Genomic DNA, 17986 nt, shown 5'->3' with positions numbered 1-17986 from the left:
GGTGTAAAATCTTGCCCCCGTTCTAGAAAACCTGGGGGAAGTGGGACTGATACTGGCCTCAGACCTTTCCACAGAGTCTGCATGTCCTACCTGACCTCAGCTCTATGACCAGCACATGAAAACACATATGACTACCACTGTTGCCACATTATTGTCACTGCCAATGTGACCTCCTGTCCTCACCATCACCGATACCTTCATTGATACTTTTCACAGTCACCACAGTCACCACCAGCAGCCACACGTTATCACCTGCATGGAGCATGGCTTAGCTCCCAGGCTAACACTATTGGTAGGATTCTGCATGGTAGATAGGGCGCATTCTGGGTGGAGCCTTCTGGCTAAGATGGAACCTCATATCTGGCCCCATAATATTGAGAGAACACTGAGGCTAGCTCAGCAACGGCAGGCAGCTTGCCTCCCCCAGGCACTGAGGCACCATGGCCCTGCACTGAGCATGAGTGTTAGCGTAACTGCCTTTCCTGGGTGATCGGTCTCCGGAGCAGTACAGGCCAAGTAGGTCAAGGCACCAGCAAAGTGCTGGGGACCCGGCTTGATATCACTTGTCACTGCCTCCTCTCCACTGCTCTCTGGACAATGCCCTGCATCCCTACTAGTGCCAAGGAAGGCTGGGAAGGAGGTAGGTAGTGTTTATCATGTAGATTTCTCCATCCATATTCCGCATCCTCCCCAGCTCCTGATGACAGGCAGGGCTGAAGTGAAGTGGGCCTGTGTGGGCCCAGGAGGCACAGCCCAATTTCATAAGCACGAAGTATTATGATTGCATTGATTCCCGTCATAAATCATATTTCCTATCTCTTGACTTTCTCTCCTGCGCCCCCGACTTAAGCCTTGGTATTTTCTTTAGCTACTGCCACTGCCGAGACTAGAGATGATATTAGGATAATGATGATAAATTTTGCCCTGAGGCTAGGCCACTCCCTCCCGTGTGGGGAGGGGGAACCGTGTGTCCCTCAGATGGAACTCCTGGCTGGAAGATGGCTTTCCTGAGGACCTGGGGCGGGGGTGGGGCGGGGACAGTGCTCACCTGGGCCTGGGTGTTTGGGTTTTATCACATAGACACATGGGCGCACATATGTGTTATGTAAGTGTGTCTAACCTATTCTCACTCACATGCAAAAGCTTCAAAGGCTTTTTTTCTAGGGTAGCGTGTGTGTGAACACATAGCAGGGAGGAACAGGAGTAAGGGTCTAAGTCAGTACTGAGACTCCAAGGAGCAGCTACCACCAGCTTTGGTGTTCCTAGTGACTTAGGACTCCGTGTCCCTGGTCTTTCTCCATGTAGCATACCTCACATGCAATTATGCATCGTCTTATTAGCCTGCTGTGCCGAATTCTCCCTTAAGCACCTGCTGTGGATTCCTGAGACCGCTGAGATAGGGACTTCTCACCTTCCTAACTCTCATTATGGTGCCAAGTCTGGGAATAACTTGGTGGGTGTGGGCACATTTTCCTCTAAACCCTGGCTTTGGTAAATCTTCCTGAAATACAGTCAGTACCTGGGTGGGGGCACCAGCTTGATGTCCAAAATGCCAGGAGATGAAACTCACAGACGGTGTTCTGAGCCTCTTGCCTTTATGCCTTTCCATTATGAGCTGGGCTCTGTTCTGACTGAGCTAAGGTCACTTGAGGGGGTGACAAAGACATTTGGGCTCCCAGGTGTAGCACCAGGATATTCCCATGAGGCTCTGGGCAGGGCCTCTGGGAGACCCTCAGGAGCTACAGGTTCTCTGATGCATGAACCAGTCTCAGGACAGGAAGAAGACTCAGTGAGGACATGGGCTGATGCTGGCCTCTGACTCATTCATGTATTCAGAGTATATCCAAGAGCAGAATGTCTTTTCCCACCTTCCTGTCCCCCAGGACTGAGGGCGGATGTCAGTGGTGAGGATCCTCTAGACAGGGGCTCGCTTGTGCCCCATGTGTACAGTCTGTTGGATTTTGCCAGAGAGCCATCCTGAGTAGTGTGTCCCTACTGATAGGAAAGACAGGGAGAGGAACTCACAGACTCTGAGAAGATGAGAGGGTCTAGCCTACTATCCACAGTCCAGAGGGCAGCTTCGTGGTGTGAGACCACTGCCCTATTAGATACACTCACATTGAAGGCAGGCAGAGGGATGAGCCACCCACACCACCCACAGCCCTGTGGTCCGCCCCTGTGCTTTAAGTGCAAGATACATTTTGTTCTTCTGTAGACAATGGCTTACTGCAGCCATGGTGATGAGAGCCTCTTGGTAGACAGGGAAGGGTAAAACCTTTGAGATTCCTGGTTGGATTCCATGGTGCATAATAGGAGTTGAAGCATCACCTAAAGAGCTGCAAGCAGCAGGGTTTGCTATGCCAGACTCTTTCCTGTCCTTGCAGCCCTCTGTGTCTGGCTGCTTAGATCACCCCTACAATTCTGTCCTGTGAGAGTTATGGTCATTTTGCACCTCTACCTCTCTCTCTCTCTCTCTCTCTCTCTCTCTCTCTCTCTCTCTCTCTCTCTCTCTCTCTCTCTCTCTCTGTGTGTGTGTGTGTGTGTGTGTGTCTGTCTGTCTGTCTGTCTCTCTATCTCTGTCTGGCTGTCTCTCTCTCTCTCTGTCTCTCTGTCTGTCTGTCTGTCTGTCTGTCTGTCTGTCTCTGTCTGTCTCTGTCTGTCTGTCTGTCTGTCTGTCTGTCTGTCTGTCTCTCTCTCTCTCTCTCTCTCTCTCTCTCTCTCTCTCTCTCACACACACACACACACACACACACACACACACACACACACGCAGGGGTGGGGTGGAGTGGTTCTTCATCCTACCAAGGCTTTCTCTTCCTGCCAGCAGTCCCAAGAGCCAACAAAGGGAGCATTCAGATTCAGCCTGCAGGACACAATGCTCAGAGAGCCCAGGAGTATGGAGCCAGTCATGCTATGCTCCATTTCCACCTGCTGCTAAGCCAGTGGGAAGGGTCCCTGCTTCCGCAGGCTGGACAGGCTTCTGGGACACAGGAGTAGCAGGATGAGGGGTAGCTGCCCTGCCCTGGCTCTCTGCAATGCACTTCCCACCCCATATTGCAGAGAACACAGGCCAAGCAGGGAGGCATCAGATCCCTACGGCCAGCTCCTGGCTGTATGACCACCTCCTCCCAATCTCAGAACCTTCTGGGAAATCATGGGCTATTGGGGGAGGAGATCACATAATAACTACTTTGGCATATATGCTGTGAGCCACGTGGGACAACCCCAATTGAGAGAGGATCTCATCTTACCTGACTTATTAACACAAAAAGCCCTTGGGTTCTAACATGGAAGGGAACAGGGAAACAGCCCACTCCTGCCCTGTCCCTGATGGTCTGTATGAATGCTAGGCTTATGAAAGCAAGCAAACCAGTGTGGGTGTCTGCCTAACACCCACATTTGTGCACAGAGGAGATTCCTAAAGCGCGTGGGTGTTCTATTCTAGGTGGGAGATTGAGGTGCTATACTTGGGGGATTCACTCGTGCTGGGAACAGATTGGGCTGATGTTGGCTGTGGTCATGCCTGTGCTCGGCTGAGAGCAGAGCATTATATGGCTATGCTTTAAACATGCTTTTGTGAGACAGGAAAGAGTGTGTGTGTGGTAATAACCGTGTCTATGTTTGTGCTCAGGTATACCTAGGAGTTCTGAGGTGAGGCCCTCTTGTGCATTTGGGGTGTGGAGTGCTGTCATGGACAGTCATTAGTTTCTGTCTCCTTCCCTCCCTCTTTCTCTCTCTCTCTCTCTCTCTCTCTCTCTCTCTCTCTCTCTCTCTCTCTCTCTCTCTCTCTCTCTGTGTGTGTGTGTGTGTAGGTAAGAAAGATAATGTAACATCCCCAAAGCTCCAAGATGCTGGAAACCTAGGAGGTTAGAAGGTATGGTATTGCAAGTGACCACCAGATGGCACTAATGTGCAGCCTAAGGGCTGAGACCTGTTTGGTGGACTGTCCTGGGCTTTGTGTTCAGCACTGCACCCCACCCCACCCCACCCCACCTGTGTGACTGATTGTGTGGAGTGTGTATATGCTGACCGGCAGGGGAAGGAAGAGACTACTTGATGAGGGCTTGACATTCTTGAACATTTGGAGGTAGCTTGTGAGTGCATGTGACCTACTGGCAGTGACACTTAACGGGCACTGCCGAGAATCCTGGTTGTCTGGGGATGTGTGTGCAGACAAGCTGGTGTGTGCAAGCATGCTGAGGCCAACTCTAGCCTATCTCCAGACTCCCTGAAGCCCCCCCTTTCACTCCTGCCCAGGTCACTCATGCTAACTGCTTGCCACCATCCTCACAATTACTTCCTTCCTCTTTTCTCACCACTCCATACTCATCCACACTGTGACTGGAGTCATCTCTCCCAAACAAGAGTCCCACCTACCCTTCAATCACTCTGTCAGAGGCCTCTTTATGCCGCTGAGCACCAATCCATTGCCCCCCTATACTTCCCCTTCTTTGGTCACTCCTTGCCCGAGACTGTCTTACAGCCATGTGTCACGCATGGTTTACTTAGGAGTCTTCTAGAAACCAATACATGTCCTGATGGGGCAACCATAGCAGGTGGACACTAGAGTGAGTGCCAGATAAAATCCATGTGTCAGGGGACAGCTTGCCCACCTGCCTGCCCACACAAGGTCCCAGTGCCCAGCGGAAGGCTTCTTGGCACACCCTAGGCCCACAGCCCTGAGACAGGACAAGTGATGCCCCTGGAGATTTAGCAGATCGTAGCAGAGCACTGGGGTGTAGTTGTACGGTTTGCACACATGGAGTGGGACAGAGCCTGGCTGTAGAGAGCCTGGGTGTACGGATCACAGTGGCTCCCTGTGGCTCTGTGTGTGTGTGTGTGTGTGTGTGTGTGTGTGTGTGTGTGTGTGTGTGTGTGTGTGTTATCCGGTAGCCCCAGGACAGCCCCAAACTCCCTTTGTAGTTGAGGATAGCTTGAACCTTGAATGCATGTATGTGTGTACATATATGCTTATGTGCACATATGAGTGTACGTGCACATGTAAGCCAGAAGCCAAGCTTGGGTGCTGTTCCTAAGGATGTATCTTCCTTGTTTTTGAGACAGAGCCTCGCGCTGGGACCTAAGGCTCGCCAGTTCAGCCAGGATGGTGTCTTAGTCAAAGTTCTATAGCTGTGAAGAGACGCCATGACCGAAGCAGTTAACTGCGGCTGGCTTACACTTTAGGAGCGTTAGTCCATTATCCCCGTGGAGGGGACCACGGCAGCACTCAGGCAGACATGGTAGCTGAGAGTTCTACATTCAGAGTCCCAGACAACAGGAAGAGAGAGACATTGGGCCTGGCTTGAGCGTTTGAAACCCTAAAGACTAACCCCAGTGACACACGTACTCCAACAAGGCCACACTTCCTAGTCCTTGTCAAGTAGCACCACTCCCTAATGACCATGCATTTAAATATATGATCACACATTTAAATATTTGAGCCTATGGGAGGGAGTATTCCTAGTCAAACCACCACCGCTGGCCGGCTAAAGAGCTGCAGATCTCCTGTTTTCTGTCTCCCAAGTGCTTAGATTATAAGCATTTATTTTATTTTATTTTATTTTATTTTACTGACTGAGCTGTCTTCCCCAGCATCTGACCTTGAACTTGATTCTTCTGTCTCTGCCTCCTAATTGCTGGGATTACAAGTGAGCACCACCACGCCCAGCCCTCCCACCAGTGGCTGCCTATTTTTAAGGCAGACGTGGAAAGATGGCACCATCATTGGCTGCAGCAGAAGGAAGTCCAGACAAAGTGGTCCTCACCAAACTGAGGGAAGATTCCCCTGTAATCCATGAAAGCTTCCTCTCAAAGATGCTCAAAGAAGCCACAATGGCTGTGTGCACACACAACAGCTGCAAGCTCTCCTGAACCTGAACTCCAAATGGAGAGCTGTGAACGCCCTGGGGTCAGCCTGGCCAGCCTGCATATTGAAGAAACAGGGGACGGGGCATGTCCTTCTTGGCCCCAACCCCAATCCGTTCCATTTGCTTAGGTGTTGCTTGTTCAGAACAACCAGCAGGAGCAACCCGTGTGTGATGGGGGAGGGGCTGAGCAGGGGAAAGTGGAGGAAAAGGGGTGAAGTTTAATGCAGCATTCCTTGTTCCTTGAGCTACACCAGGCCTGCCAGAGGCGGTGGTGGGACAGTGAGTTATGAGTGCGCTCATGCTTGCTGGGGCAGTGAAGGTGGGTTAGAGTCTGGGAGTTTGCTAGCCATGTGCTCTTAGGCACCTTTGATGGACATGGGTAGAGAGGAAGGGCCTTGGGCTTGTGCCGGTGAATTAAATCTGAGGACACAGTCCCACCCCCATTAAGGTGCCAGGAGCCTCAGAGAGCATACTGGAGTCTTTACCGAATACACGGCTGGAAAGCCAAGTCAGAGCTAGCATATAGCCTGGGTACATTGCAATCTCCAAGGTCTCCCAGTCACTCACCCTCCCTGACGAAGTGGTGACAGCAGCCACGCAGCGAAGATTTATCCGTGGCCCTTCTGAGCAAGATGCTGACATGCTGCTACGCTCATCAATCAGGGGAACGCTAGGCCAATTATTCATTTATTAATAAGGGCTTTGCAGGCCCATCCCCCATCCCTGTGCTTGGCTCTTTGGGTGTCTGCTGTCATCTGGGAAGCCTCCCAGGGAGCACCTGGCTTGCAGTTCATGGCCCTTGCCTGTCTCCTTCTCACTTAATGGCCCAGAGGTGAGCTGCAAGTTTCTGCTGGAGGTCTAGCTACCAGGCATGCCTAATCTTTTGACATCTCAACAGTGTCTTCCACAAAATTCACACTTGAGAACAGCAAGATCAAGTTGATTATAATAATAATAAATTAATAAATACTACTACTACTACTACTACTACTACTACTACTACTAATAATAATAATAATAATAATAATACACAATACACACACACATCTCACCACCACCACCATCATCACCACCACCACCACCAGCAGCAGCCCTAATGTTTTATGTAACTTTATGAACTTTGTGTTGGGGAGCATTCATAGCATCCATAGCTGTACCAAACTCCATAAAGGCCACAGGTTGCACTTGCCTGTCCCAAGCCCCGCTTCTTGGCTGCCTTCTCTCCGAGCACAGGGGAGTCCAGCCTGCCTGCACCTGTCAGGGATCCGCCTACCTCCCACCTCCCCAGTGCTGGAATTACAAACGCTTATGAGCACGCTTGGCTTTTTTCTTGTGAGTCCTGAGGGCCGATCTCCGATCATCTTGCTTTGTGCAGCAAGCACTTCACCTGCTGAGCCATCTCCCCGGCTATCTTCAAGGAAGCGTTGGGGTCACATATCCTCAAGTGAGACACAGCTCTTCCCCGTGACTCTGGAGGTGATGAGAATTGTCACTCCTGGCTCCCTGGGAGTGCTTGGTGAGGAGGAATGGAGTGGGGACATTCCTGCACATGGCTGGGGGACTCCAAGAGACCCAGGCATTAAGATGCAGTTATTTTGATTGAACTGGGACTGGGCGGCATATGCCTTGCTATCCAGGGCTTTTTCCTCTAAGTGGGAGCAGGATGTGTGCTCACAGATGCGAGAAGTACGACAATTGTGCCACTGACGGGTGACATGCGTCATGCCCTTCCAACCTTAACCTCAGTCCAGCACAGGGACGTTCCCCTTTTTCACTCAGGCTGTTTGTAGAATCTGAAAGAAGCACACAGAAATGGCAGAGACACCAGGAAGCTAGGGAGACTACCAGTTGGGAGATGCAGATGTCTGCCATCGCCAGGTCCTTTCTAGTGGGATTATAGAGGGGGTAAAGGAGCCAGGAGACAATTTTAAATGATCCATAAGTGGACTTCAATGACAGCAGAAATTGCAATGGCTTTAAAGAAGAATTTCTATTTCAACTGCAAAGACAAAGGGAGAAGTAGCATTCCTTTACTTTCCAAGCATAAAGACAGAAGTGCACTGGGCTTTGTGCTAAGTATGGACCTGGGAGAGGCACAGGCCCACCTCCAACCAACATGACAATGCAGACAGGATCCTGGACCATCAGCATCTCAGAGCAGTGAGTCCTAGAGGGCTTGTTTTAGAATGACAAGCGTGATTGATTCCTGAAGGACACACAGGGGTGTATCCTGGCAGAAGTGTGAAGCTGAGAAGGGTAAGTGTCCATCAAGGCAAGGCTCAGGAAGAACAGACCTTGTAGTAAGAGGAGCTGGGGGTTAGAAGCACTGCATGTAGGTTTCTGGACGGAGTTCATGGCCAAGAGATATGGGTGTAAGGAAACAAGCAGAGAACAGGCTGGGCAGCGTGTGTGTTAACTCCAAGAGGACTAAGCTCTGCAGTGGTGCATGGTCACTGGAATGTCTTGGCATCATCACCACAGTCTAGAAGTCTCTGCAGGGAGAGGGAGGAAGTGGCAAAGAGAGAAAGAAAGGCCTTAGGTTTGCATGTGGAGTCTGGGGCGGTGGCACATGCCTTTAAAACCAGCAGCGGCAGAGGCAGACAGATCACTGAGGTGGTGGCCAGCCTGCTCTAGCAAGTGAGTTCCAATCCAAAACCAAAAATTTAGGACTCAGAATTTGGGACAGGGACACAGTAGTAACTGACCAAGGAGCAGTAGTATCCTGTTGTGTGTGATGAAAGGCCTTGACCAACAAGGGACAGGCATGCAAGCGGCTCTCTGAAAAACAGAGACAGGTGAAGGGACTGTGTGCTGTCACTTCCCTCTAGAGATAAGACCAAGATGGCACCTCTGAATGTGATCTGCTTATGGCAGGCACCTCTCCCTCAGGAAGGCAAAGCTGTGAACACCCGTTTCCCAAGCACTTCCTGAACATCCCTGCTAGCCACTCAAATGCTTCCCTGTCAGAACGTCAAGAGGCTCATCTGAGCATGCCCGATCACCTGAGTGACTACTTACAGTCCCCACCAGCTCAAAACCCTTCCTGACCATTGCCAGCAGTTCTAAAGCAGTGTGGCGGGGGGGTCCCATCAGATCCTAGTCAGGTCTCCGTGCCGTAGGGCCCAACTGTCACTAGACCTTAGCTAAATACCATCTGTTGTCCAACACTTTGCGAAGACCACCACCACCACCACGGCATGTGCACTTTTCCTGAATTTGCTTTGCTTGATAACACTGAAGTCAGACGGCCTCTCCAGGCTCCCTTGGATGTTCAGAGTCTGGAAGCCAGCTCTGAATGTCCAGTTCTGTTGTAGGCTTCATTCATCCAAGACTTGTGATCCTGGGATCCCTGGTTCCTCGGCTCATGGTACATGCCACCTGAAGTCCTGAGGCAGGTTCATAGTAGCAGCAGCATGTCTGGACTTCCGGCTTCAATCCCACCTTCTATCTCTGGGGAGCCCCCACCCAGAGACTTCCGTACTGACTTCAAGGTGACACAAGTCCTCCGGTGGGTCACACACTACCCATTTGCCCTTTTCTTTCAGAGCTTTATATTTGGCCAGGTAATTATTAGCATAGATCTTCTTATTAATATTATATTTCTAAAACAATGGGTGCTAGTCAAAGGAGAGGGGGCAGGGAAGGAGGGACTTACACATGCCAGAGATTGTCTTGACAGCTCGAGGGGAGTCCCAGTACCCTGACAGTCTCCTTTAAGTGGCCCAATTAGCATAAGAAACAGCTCACCAAAAGTTCTGAAGGCATCATGTTGATTAATGCAATTTATCTTGCAAACCAGTGGCAGACAGCTGAGTTGCTGATGATGATTATCTTATACATTTATACACATTATGTGCATGCAGCTATGTCTCCAAGAAGGGCTCCTTGCCTTTATTTCCAGCCTGTGTCCTCAGGCCCAGGGACCAGAATACCGAGGGATGGTACTATTAGGTCTCAGCGCCAAGCTCAGGTCTCAAAGAGGTCCTTCATGGCCTCAGTTTCAATTTCCTGGCCATATAAGTTGCCTTTGATATTCAGGGAGGGACTGGATTTACCCTGATATTGAGCTAGCAGTAATAATAATAATAATAATAATAATAATAATAATAATAATAATAATAACAACAACAACAACAATAATAGTAATAGTAGTAGAGTGAATGTGGGATCTACAGTGTTATGCACCATAGCCCCCATTTAAACAAAGCAGTTCTATGGTGAGATGCTAATAGTGTCTTCCTCCTTCTACCTTAGACATCTTATTCTGGATGCTGTGAACCGTTACTATGGGTATTGTGAACACAGAAGCCCAGGCTTTGGCTTTCTAAGTGCCTCCTCACTTGGACAAGGTGAAGACAAGAACAGGACAGGAAGCCAGCAAGCAGGACGGTTCTGAGGGCTCTAACTTCTGAAGTGAGCGTTTCTCCCATACCGGGTCTGTCCTGAGAGGTTACAACCCCTCTCTGATTCTTCCACATTTCCTCCTTTGCCTATTTACACACTTAAAAGTATTTATTACTTATGTCTGTGTGTCTGGGTGTGTGTGCTTGCTCTGGTGTATATGTAGTGGTCAGAGGACAATTTGCAAGAGCCGGCTCTGTCCTTCTACCATGTGGGTGCTGAGGATCGACTTGAGCTGTCAGTCTTAGCAGCAAGCGCCTTTACCAGCTGAGCTATCTTGTTGGCCCACCTTTCTCCATTTTCACAGAAAGAAAATCCACTAGTCTGGAAGCCAGGTGGCCTGATCCTTGAGCAGGTGCTCTTCCTTCAGTCACTATGACAACATCCAAAGTCAGGTCAGAATCTGGAAGTGGGTACCAGAGGCAGAGGAGGGCAGGGCAGAAGCTTCCTCTCTAAGGTAGGTGGGGAGGCACAGGAGTGAAAGGCTCCAAGGCATCACAGAAAAGATGGAGGCATGGAAGTGGGGCTGGGCACATTAACCTCTGGTCATCAGTGTAGGCACAGTGCCTGGGCACAGAATGATACCCACCATTGCTGTAGAACGTTGGTGCAGGCTATTGATACAAGACTCGGCTGCATGCCACTCTCTGGTGCAAAAGGATATACCTAGCAGAGACAGAGGCTTACAAGTATGCCTAAGACAAGGCCCTTCTTTCTTGAGAGGCTTGGGGACCAGTGTTAATTTGACTGAGCATCAGAGGAAGAACTTCTGGAGTCAGTCTAGACAGAGCAATCCCCAGGGACAGCCGTGGAAAAGTAGGCTCTCCCTTACAGGAGGGAATGAGGCAACTTGGTGAGGTGTGACAGCAGTGGGGGGTTGGGGTGAGGGTGGTCTTGGGATGTGGAGCTGGAAGGACCAGATAGGGCAGGGGGGTAGTTGTCAATGGTGATGAACCCCAGCATCTCAGACCTGTGTGCCAGGGGCACCAAGAGATGCCCAGGGTGGCCTCAAAAGCTGATGCAGTGATGCTCTTGGCAGTGGTAAGAACTTGGGAAGGTGGTTAGCTTGCCTTCCACTTTGCCCAGACTAAGGGCAGACATGACACCCTGAGAGTGGAGGCCAGACACTGTCTCTCAGGAGGAAGGTCAGAGCCAGCAGTATGAGGTTTTTTTCATTTTTCTTTAAGATATAGACTCCAGTGTTGGAATAAGCCCCAGGTGAGCGTTTGCTTTATTCCAGGCTGGGTGCCAGGAGCCAGGCTCCCTTCTGCCAAGGAAGTACTATTGTTCACATTTACAGACCATCAAACTAAGTCTTGTTGAGGGGCCAACAAAGGTCATGCAGAGTGAGAACAGTCTTGCCATGCTGCTGGTGGACATCAAGGAGAAATGGGGCTGTACAGGACAAAAGGCACGTGTGGTGCCTGCGTCAGAAGGTCGGTAAGGCAGGCAGCATTGGGCATCGATACCCTAACCGTGCACCTGAGAGAACTCAGTGAGCCTGAGCTAGGATGGGTCTTCCACAGGCTCTTTCTTGGCTCCAAAGAAACCACCTAGGAAACACTCTGATGCTTTGAGGTGGAGACAGAGGTGTGTGTTTTCTCATAAACTCAGACAGGATGATCTCTCTCCAGGTCTCTGAGTCCTTGCCTCAGAGCTGGATGTTCCCTGAGGTGACCAAAGACCTAAAGCAGGGTCCAGGAGGGAGAGGGTCTGCTCTCTTGCCCCAGCACGTTTCTGCCCCCACTTCCCCTCCTCCTCCTTCTCACCACCCCCCTCCTTGCTCCCAGATACACCTTCCTGCAGGGGCTCTCAGCACCATCCTGCTGCTCAAAACGTCTCAGTGGATGTGAGTGGGTGAGGAGGAAGCCAGGACATCAGTGCAGAGGCCTCGGTGGTGTGACTCATTCTGTAGAGAAGAATGTGTCGAGAAGGGAAAAGCTTAGTTCTTAACTCTTTGCATAGCTGTCAGAGGCAGAACTCCTTGGGTTAGGAAGTGGGGTCATGTGTGTGCTAGTGTGTTTGTGTGTGTATGTGCATGCACATGTGCATTTGTGCTCTTGTACTTGTGTGTGGAGGGTGTGACCATGCATACTTTGGGTTTGGAAGTCCCTGAATTGTCTGTGGGTAGGGTTTGTGTACATGACTGTCTGAGAGAGACATTGTGTGCCTGCTTAATGGTGTAAGAACTGTGTTTACACATGCATTCATTCATTCTCTCTCTCTCTCTCTCTCTCTCTCTCTCTTCCCCTTACTCTCTCTTTCTTTTTTAGACATGGACCCAACGTACAGCCCTGTTAGCTTGGAACTTTCTGTGTAGACCAGATTGGCCTCAAACGCACAGTAATCTATCTGCTTCCGATTCCAGAGTGCGAGGATTAAAGGTGTGCGCCACCATACCTGACTTTGCAGGTACATTTTTGAGAGTGAGATGTGGGTCTCCCGCCTTCAGGCAAGACTTCTTATATTCTAAACACGTGAACAGGCATCCAGCATGCTCCCTATCAGGGGTCTGCTTACAGCTGCGATGCAGGTGATGTTTAGGAGTATGAAGTGTGAAATGTGGGCGTGCGCATGTGTGCTGCGACACAGACAGCTGAAAACACAGGCCTGGCAGGGCAGGTGGGCATGATGGAAGTGGGTAGGACAGTCCATGTATGCTGCCTGGTGGAGGTGGTGCCTGAGCCATCTCCTCTTCTCCCTGAGCCATTACCATCTTCCAGGGCTTCCTATCTGGAGGTTGGCACTTAGCAGAGACTGGTAGATCCTGCACAAAGAGTGTGAGTTGGGGGCCTTTGAATGTGCTATAAGGCTTCTGTACTGAGTCTGATGTTTCCTCAGTAGAGGCACCAGGTGCCGAGCTCAAGCCTGGCTCCAGGCTCTCTCTCTCTCTCTCTGGGGAAATGGTGCACTGTCTTGCTGAAACCTTTATTTTTTTCCCAACAGTAGCTCTGGGGCCCAGAAGAAGCCCCGCCTCCCTCAATATCTTCTCCTTTTCTATCCCAGATTTACTGACCAATGGACAAAGCCACCGTGGAGCTATCAATGCTCCTCTACTGGCTTTTGCTTTTTAATAGGAAAATATAGTGTGGCACTCACCCACTTTTAGAATGAAAAATAGAGAACATAAAACTTGATCTAATAAAGACACCAAATAATAAAATATTCTTTTGTTCTGCGTTATGGTAATTGAAGGGAGTGTGACAGAGGGCGGGAGGCAGCAAATAGAGAACTGAGAGGGCCAGGCAGGGTTCAGAGATAGGCCAGGAGGGAGGTGCCTAGCAGGACTGAAGTGCAGAGAGAGAAAAGAGGGAGCCCAGGCTCCAAGGCACAGTGGGCAGGCACTCCAGAGTGAAAGGAAGAAGCAGAAGCACCCACAAAAGCCTGCTGCAGGCCGGCAGTGGCTGCCCCTTATCACCTGTTCAGGCAATCAGTAATCAAAACTCAGGAAACAGCGGCTGAAGTGAGCTCAGAGACCCAGGCCCAGCTAAGTTATCTGATGACTTTGGTTTCTAAGCAACCCCAGATCTCTGCATGGCAGCCCTCTGCTTCATGCCAGGCACTTGTGACCATAACCCCAATATCACCTCTGAACCCTCATAGCCTTGGCCTGAGCTCCCCAAAGTAGCCTAGTCAGGCACCTTTGAGCCTTACTCCTCTGTACCCTGCCCCCCCCCACAGGACCTCAGGACCCACTTTACCCACCCTTCTCCTGCCCCTCGTCCAACCACCCTTTCACATGGCCACAGGATGGGGATGTCTGCTTAGCCTGAGGTGTTTATGAGTACTGTAGAGGTGTGCATAGGGCTGGTGGGAGTCCTTTAGAAGAGGTTTAGGGTTTCAGAGAGGGGCCCTAAAAGAATTGAGGTTTCAGCACATGGGGCCCACAGACCCACACAAGCCTGTAGGCCTTTCAGGCTGAGGGAGGAGCAGAGAGGAGGTAACGTGGGCGAGGGGGCACAGTGTGGTAGTTTCTGGCTGGGCAGGGTGGAAGAGCTGAGCCAAGAGATGCAGGGAGGTAAAGCTCATCTCACTGTGAGCTTATCCTCCCCTGGGGCTATGCTTCTTCTCCTCTGAGGATGCTTTCCACATGGCTAGGAAGGGCACAGGTGCACACATGGAGGCCGCAGAACCTCTCTCTAGTTATGGCTGGCACTGATCAGACTTCCTTAAGACCACAGGCTCTCGGATGGTACAGGGTGTGGTATTCCTGCGACATGACATTAGCTCAATAAAGACCCATGGGGGGGGGGGGAATCTAATGATGGTGACCCGCAAAGAATGAGCAATGGCAGAGCAGGCCAGGTGTCATGGGAGGACCAGTCAGTGGTCATGTGGAGATATGGAGCTGAGCCACCCTGGACCACTGAGACCCCAGCAGAGCGATCAATTATACCTTTCCAAACACAGTGGTCTGTCCCTGCTCAGTTCTGTTTAACGAATGTTCCTTCCCCATAGGGCCACCACCTCCATGAGAGGCTCTTGGCATCTGTACCATGGACAGAGCCTCAGGGGACTCTGAATACCAAAAACTTCAACTGTGCGTTGGTACACACCGCTGCATGGGAGGTAGCTGGAGGCCCAAGCCCTCAGCAGGGCCCTTGCAGTTGTACTGCTTGTCACCAACAGCTGGGTGAACATTTACTCTGAGCCAGATTCATACCCAACCCAAAGCAATCAGAATGACACTACTGGCATTGCATGCGTGGTGAGGACAACAGGGGAAACTAAGTCCTGTCCAGGTGAAGTCACTTGCCCAAAGCTGTGCAGCTCAGAGCATGCAGGCAGGAAACCCTGGTCTAGGTCCGTGCTCCCGATGGCTGAAGTGGCTGATACAGCCTGACCTTGGGGCTCTGCACGGACACTTGGCCAAGCTGTGGTACTGGGGCTGAGAAAATGGCTCTTTGTTGTATGTGGCTTTCTGAGTGCTTTGAGCTAAAGCACACTGGATAAGCCTCAGAAACAGCCTCTCTGTCCTTTTTTCCCTCCTGCCTGTTTCTGAGGTGTGCCATCAGAAGCAGAATTCTTCAAGGTGGGTCACAGCAACTGGAACCCATCTCCCCCAGGGCATGTCACTCGTATTTCTCCTTGGACACCCTTATTCCAGAGGCCGTGCCCACACCCAGGAGAAGTGATGCTGTAGGCAAGCGAAGAATTGCATAGATGCCCTATGCTGGGGTTTCCCATCTCAGTCTCTTAGCATCCTTAAATCCCATCCCTACCTCACTGTCCCTCCTTCAGCAAACCTAAGAATAAAAGGAGTTTGCCAGTCATCTTTGTGTCTTCATTTCCCAAGCTTCTGTGCCATGAAGAACTCAGCTTAAATAAATGCTACACTTTATACTGGCTCATCTGGCTTTTGTTATGGGGAGAAGCAGGCAGGACCCCCACAAACCCTTAGAGGTTTACGTTCAGGACATGGTGGGCATCTACCAAGCCTAGAATTGAGCTGCACCACCAGTACATAGGGCCGAGTGGCTGGAACAGCTACCCCCCTCCTCCCCGGGTCTCTCCAGGGACTTGACTTCATTATCAGTGAAGATCACGGGAGGGCACGGTGACAGCTGAGTGGGGACCAGACTGAAACAAGATTAACATATGAAAGAAGCCAGTTGGCAGAGAAAGGCAGGAAGCCCTTCCTTATCAAGGCTTCATCTGGCCAACAGGCTATGGGCCACAGGAGCCCCTGCTACACAAAGGGGAGGGAACTGCTGTGTCCAAGTCCTAATAAGGATCGTGCACTTCCTGGTCATGTGCTGTGGAGGCTTTTCCCTCAGCTCACTAGGTCAGGTCCACTCTCATGAGTGCTTTCAAGACTTTCCTAACAAATTATCTCTATTTCTATTTCTTTTTGGTTTGTTTTTGTTTTTGTTTTTTGAGACAGGCTTCTCTGTGTAGCCTTGGCTGTCCCGGACTTGCTTGGTAGACGAGGCTGGCCTCGAACTCACAGCGATCTGCCTGCCTCTGTCTCCCTGAGTGATGGGATTAAAGGTGTGTGCCACCAGGCTCAGCTTCTACGTCTGTTTCTGTGTGTAGCTGGTGCACTCCTTTGTCCTAGGACACGAGAATTTGGAATCTGCCCTCTGAAGTCCACAGCCTGCTACTAAGCATATTTTAACACTGTCTTTCCTTTATCTCTTTCAGGGACGGTGGCCTAAAGACTAAGCATGCTTTCCCTGACACTCAGGGCTTTCTTAGAGGTCCCCTCCCCTCCCTCAACACCACTGCATACCTGATCTTTCTCTCCACTTCCCTCCTCCCCACAGCTGTCAAGATTTACAATTTACCTGCCCTGGTGTTTTTCTCTCCAACTCTAGTCAAATTGTTCTCAAGCTTCCTTTGAAGTCCATTTTTAATTCCTTTTTATTTAAATTAATGAGATTAAGGACTCAAAAGGGAACCCCAAATTGTTTGGTGACAGGGTCTCATGTATACAAGAACCGCAGCATAGGCATGGCCCATACTAGGTGCGCACTACACTCTCCTGTTACCGGCAGCTTCCTCTCACAGGGTCGCCTGCAGTGCTGAAGCGCGGAACAGTCGGCTCGGGAAGTGTAGCTCGGGAGAGCAGCTCCCACAGGGAGCAGCTGTCATTTGTACAGGTGCGTCGTTTCCACCTGCGTTTCCTACAGCAAAGGGCAGAACTGACGCTAGAACCAAACTGACCTAGGGCACAGCGAGCTAAAGGACGTGTGGGAATTAAAATCTTAAGGTGTGGTTTCTGGTCGGAGCAGGGGTTCCCCAGTTGCTCAGCTCAGGGTTCCCACTGCTCTCCGGAAGCTGGGGTGGAGTCTGGCTGCTGCCCCATTAACGAAGTTCTTTAGACTTCCGGTATTAATGGCTTCCCAGAACAACACTCCTCCTGGATATGTAAATCCAGCCAAGGTTGTTAACAAAATTAGCCTGCTTAGCTTACGGTCTCAAACCTCTACTTGGCTCAGGATGGTGCTGGGGCTCACCTAAGTGCACCATGTGGGGGGGGTGTGTCTGTGTGTGTGTGCACATGTGAGTTCCCCGTGGGTTCTGAGCTCTATACACTATCTTGGCTTTTTTTTTTTCCATCCTCAGGGGTCACTATGCTTCATCAAGGACACTTTTAATGGCTTTTAAAGCTCCTGCTTGAGTTTTCTAGAAAGACTCCCCTCAGAGATGCTCAGCTAGGAGAGCAACCAGCCCCATTAAGAGCTGCTGTTGAGGTGGCATTTGCTGGTAGGGGGTATTGTGAGGCTTGCTTCCTTCCTTTGGCCCGGAGAGTGAGAGAAAGGAGGGAGGCAGAGGTGGGGAGGGCACCTTGGATGGCCAGAGGGTCTGAGGCCAGTTCAGTTCACTGTGCAGAGGATGCAGGCAGTGACAGAAGTAGAACAGCCCTGGGGTCCATCCCCAAAGAGGCCCCGTAAACTGATGTGCACTCAACAGGCCTTCCCTCCTCCTCCCGCTCTCGCTCACATCCTCCGCAGTCTTGGCGAAATAACGAAAGGCTCAGGGCAAAGCTGGGCAGGGGGCCACCTGTGGCTCACTGCAGCCCTGACCCCTAGGAATCAAAGTCAGTCAAGGTTGGGGGTAGGTTTCTGGTTAGCTAGGTCCCCCAGGCACCCAGAGAAGCTGGATTTGTTGCGGAGTCCTAACCCCCTCCCACCAGGAATGGCATTTAAATGTTAATCAAGTCCGAGTTGTAGACAACCCTTCCTAGCAACCGCGGAAGGTCGCGGCCGAGCCAG

General features: G+C 50.9%; 1 protein-coding gene and 1 long non-coding RNA gene across 43 annotated transcripts in view; one reads left to right on the top strand and one right to left on the bottom strand.

Moving 5' to 3' along the window:
• Window positions 1–17986, bottom strand: part of CELF4 (CUGBP Elav-like family member 4) — a 280175-nt gene that overhangs the window by 75285 nt on the left and 186904 nt on the right. The gene's annotated exons all lie outside the window — the stretch shown is intronic.
• The window catches only part of LOC311596597, a 43732-nt gene continuing 42542 nt past the window's right edge, over window positions 16797–17986 (top strand). The window contains exon 1 of the long non-coding RNA XR_014778902.1: window positions 16797–16870. This is a non-coding gene — a long non-coding RNA (uncharacterized lncRNA). The remainder of the gene's footprint in view (window positions 16871–17986) is intronic.

The sequence above is a fragment of the Acomys minous genome, assembly GCF_964271855.1.
Source record: "Acomys minous genome assembly, chromosome: 4".
Classification (NCBI taxonomy): domain Eukaryota; kingdom Metazoa; phylum Chordata; class Mammalia; order Rodentia; family Muridae; genus Acomys; species Acomys minous.
Note: the sequence above shows the minus strand (reverse complement) of the source record. Positions and strands in the feature narration are given on the sequence as shown.